General features: G+C 32.0%; 1 non-coding gene across 1 annotated transcript; it reads left to right on the top strand.

Moving 5' to 3' along the window:
* The first annotated feature begins 3859 nt into the window (after positions 1 to 3859).
* Trnat-cgu lies at positions 3860 to 3931 on the top strand. The gene has a single exon. It is a non-coding gene; the product is annotated as a tRNA-Thr (tRNA).
* Positions 3932 to 4215: the final 284 nt, after the last annotated feature.

Here is a 4215-nt window from a genome sequence, read left to right on the forward strand (position 1 = left end):
GTTTTTTTTTTCTCTCGCAACATTCGATATAACTCAGTAATAACTTAGTGTATTGAAGCAACACTCAAGAAATGGAAGTTAAAGTGCATGCAACGTGTTTGCGTTCAAAGAAAACATTTGTAATATACTTTTAGATTTCAAACGAATAAACTGTCTCATATAGAAACATATACCTATTTATAACAGTTTGCAGTAAATAAGTTTTAGATGGAATCGTTAACTTTTTCTTACCCTAAGAAAATACTGTATCTCTTTTCAAATCGTATTAAATCGAATAACAGTCAGAAATATTATAAATTTTGTTGTTGTTTGTTGAATGGTCAGAGAAATAAATTCGGTTTCCATTTAAGATCGAATATCGCATATTCATTATCGTTAAAACTATAATTTAACATGTATTTTAACAAGTTTTAATGACATTTCACTGAAATATACTTCCTTAAGTATATTTTTTTTTGTTTGATTTATTTCTTTAATTTACCGCAATGTCAGTTTAAAATGTACACTTCATTAGGTGTCATAACGCGTGAGGGTAACATTCGTCATTATATTTACCCGCGGCCCTTATTGCCTGTTGTTGCTTTTCCCGTGTTAATGTTTCAGCCGAGTTGTTTATCAGAATTTTCTCATAAAGCTTCCATTTCGTGCTGTACGTGAAGGTAGATAAAGAAATATTTTAATTCAACAATCGCATGTCGCACGCAACGTATACTTTCGTGTCGTTTTCATATTTAATGGACCTTCAAGTTCTGTTTTAGACTAAATACATCTAGTTTTGACTAAGGTCATTGACAGGCAAAGCTGCGTAGTAAATGATATTCTAGCTATGAATATTATCACAGTTTTTACCTACATTTAGATATAGCCTATTTATATGAAAATGGTTTGTATACTCCGAATTGCTTTGTTTTAAACAAACATCTGAATTTATTAATAAAAATTAGTCTATGTTTAACTAACGGATAAACGGTGTCGGCATTGGCATAGGCATCGTGGACAACCAAGAGAATACTACCGAACACATCAGCTTCTTTCCAGTGAAAGTCCCGTCGAAATCGGCCCACCTGATTCGGAGATTACTCGGAACAAAGGCGGCTTACGGACGGACAATAACAAAAAAAAATTTTTTTTCGATATTATATACAGACACTCCAGTTTTATTAACTGTAGTGTAGATAGATAAGGTGATCCGTTGGCTTGTTTTTCTCCTACGTAGAAGATATTAATATGAAGGTTTTTTTAATCCGCATATGTAAAGCTTGCAATTCCAAAATCGTTAGAAGGGTTGGCTAATGACGACGCCCTCACAAAGCGCACGGAAATGAGCAACCGCTAATATATGCCGTGTATATAGAACACTCTGGAGTGGACACTGCAAGCATTATAGACGAATTAAAGTTGTTTCGCTATAATTAATTAATAAAAAATGCACTTATGCAATACTGGCTAAGCGCCCAAACTTCACTTGTGTCGATATGTATTTTTTTTAATAATAACGACAAATGACATAGCGTTTATCTTTTAAGGAAAGGCTTTTTGATTATATATTTGTCATATTTATAATGATTTTATTATCTGAACCAAAGAAATAATCATAATGTCTTTCTAGACATTCTTATGTCTATGAAATAATTTAGAAACTTCTGTGAGGCTTATCTAAGTTCTATCTATACATCATACCAACTCTATACACAAATCATTATGATATCACTAGATTAAGGCACAGAGCAAATATTATCACAGTGTATTTAGTTGTTACGTACATTATAATATTGAAAAATAGCTACGAGTAAACCATAAAAATTATCTATCGCTTTGTAAAACTTGTTATTTGCTATAATTAGTTAAAAACAAGTTAGGCAATAAAAAAGGCTTTCCACTATAAAGTACACTCAGCAGTGTACATATTGGCTTGGTCTCTGCATGTGCGTGTGTGTGTCGTCAATGGCACGGTGTTTACTTATGTTTCAGTGATCGTTGTGAGGTGGGGCGCGACTGTTGGCGGTATTGTAAAGAAAATGTTTTTGTTATAAATAAGGGACATTGCTCGAAAATATCGCGATAAGAACTATTTTAGTAAAATTATATAGAGTTAATTCTAATGTGCCTCTTTCAGAGGATTTTAATTGACGAAACATATATGAAAGAACGTGGAAAGGCGCTAGTCGCTGTAAGCGTTGGCTACGTTGAGTTATTATAGCCGATATTTATGCGTATAAGTTATAGTTAAAAAATAATAAACACCAATGTTTATAAGAGAATTTTTTTAACAAAAGCAACCGCTGTAATTCGACTCCATCAGGTTACAGTTTCAAAATGTTCCCTCTGACCTGAGCGTAATCGCTAAATTAGTTACGCCCCTTTCATGTCAGCTGTTTACTTTTACCACAAAAGTTGGAGTTACAAAAGGGTACCGAAGGTCTTGATTGACTGTATTTGATCGTAGTAATACAAGTACTACGTTACATCAATACCACACGATTAGCTTAGCTTACTTAGAACTCAGAAATTACTTTGCTTTAAATCTTCTTGTGCAAACAGAAATGGAGAATTGTTCTATTTGATTTCTAAGAAAAGGCAAGAAATGATCGAAGCAGTCCCTAATTGAACTTTGTTAGAAATTTTCCCAACCTTTTTCATATAATTCTGAATGGTTAAAGACCCAAAGCAATTAGAGATTTCTTGACATAATCAGTCATTGCGGGAGTAACACAAGACCAATTATCGTGGCGATATTTGGGGGAGACCTATACCCAGCTGTGAGCGTTACGTAGCTGAAAAGAAGAAGAAGAAACAGTCATTTAATAGTCCCTTAGCGTAGATTTTAATTAACATTAACATTAAGGGACTGCTTAGTAAACTATTAAGTATTTATTTCTAAAGCAAAATTAATATTATGTTTACCGACAGCCGCTAGTAAATCAAGTAATCAAATTGTTTGCTTGCTTTGGTAATATTTTGGTGGTGGATTGGTGTTCGTTTAACAAGCAATAAGTTATACTTACTTTGATATTAACGCATATATAATACATGTTCAGTGTGTGCGATGCGATGGCAAGATTGAACAAAAAAAACAAGCTGCGAATCTCTGGAAACAATAGGGTGGCGCCACTGTAACACAGCGCTGTTAGAATATTGTTGTAAACCTATAAACAATTAGACATGTAGTGTGATTAAGAGTTATTAATATACAAATAAATAAACATCAAATGCCTAATTCATAATATTTTCTTTTTAGGAGAAATCAGGAAAAAATTACTTAATGCATTACTTTTGTTATATAGTGAAGTAACACATTGTAATTAATGGCAAAATAATCATTACTGATATTATAAAGATGAAAGATTTCATTGTTTGTCTGTTTGTTTGCGACGAAACTGGAACCAATTTGAAATTAATTAGATTATTATTTTAATTTCGCGCGGACGAAGTCGCGAGCAATAGCTATATGTTATAATTCTAAATGATATTAAAGTCTGTGGCAAATAGATTAGCAGCAGATTTCATATCCGCTGCCGACGTAAGCGACGTTGATACGATCTCTTTGCTACTCGCATCGTTCACGTTTCATAGGAGAAAATAAAAAAAACTTATCTCTAATATTTCAAATATTATTATTTAATTTTATTATATAATTATTATTATTATTTTCTCTTTAGTGTAAATTACATTCGCTACTTAGTCGTCGCAGTTTTAATCACCTCTTCACCCTCCTGCGGCGAAGTGATATCATCATCTCAAATTTGGTGATATCATGAGGTGAACTAAGTTGTAAGCTCTTATGCATGTATTATATGAATTTATTGTTGTTTATCTTAATATCTTGAATTACTATCTTTGTTAAGTTTACCGTTGACAAGCCTCTTTAGCTCAGTGGTAGAGCACTGGTCTCGTAAACCAGGGGTCGTGAGTTCAAACCTCACAGGAGGCATAAAAGTTTTTGTACCGTTTTAAATAAGTCACAAGATAAGAAGTGCTTTTGCGTTAAGTTTTTAATTTTTATTTTTTTATATCTAATAAGTGTTTGTTCAAAGAACGACTTGTACCTATTAATATTATCACTTTTCATTGGCCATATATATATATATATATTATATATACATACATATAACATATACATAATATAAGTATTTCGTTATTATTTACATTTTTTGTAAAGTGCAAATAAAATCAATTTACTGTACGAAAAAATAAAAAATAAAACATCTAATTTTA

The sequence above is a fragment of the Papilio machaon genome, chromosome 26, assembly GCF_912999745.1.
Source record: "Papilio machaon chromosome 26, ilPapMach1.1, whole genome shotgun sequence".
NCBI classification, from domain to species: Eukaryota; Metazoa; Arthropoda; class Insecta; order Lepidoptera; family Papilionidae; genus Papilio; species Papilio machaon.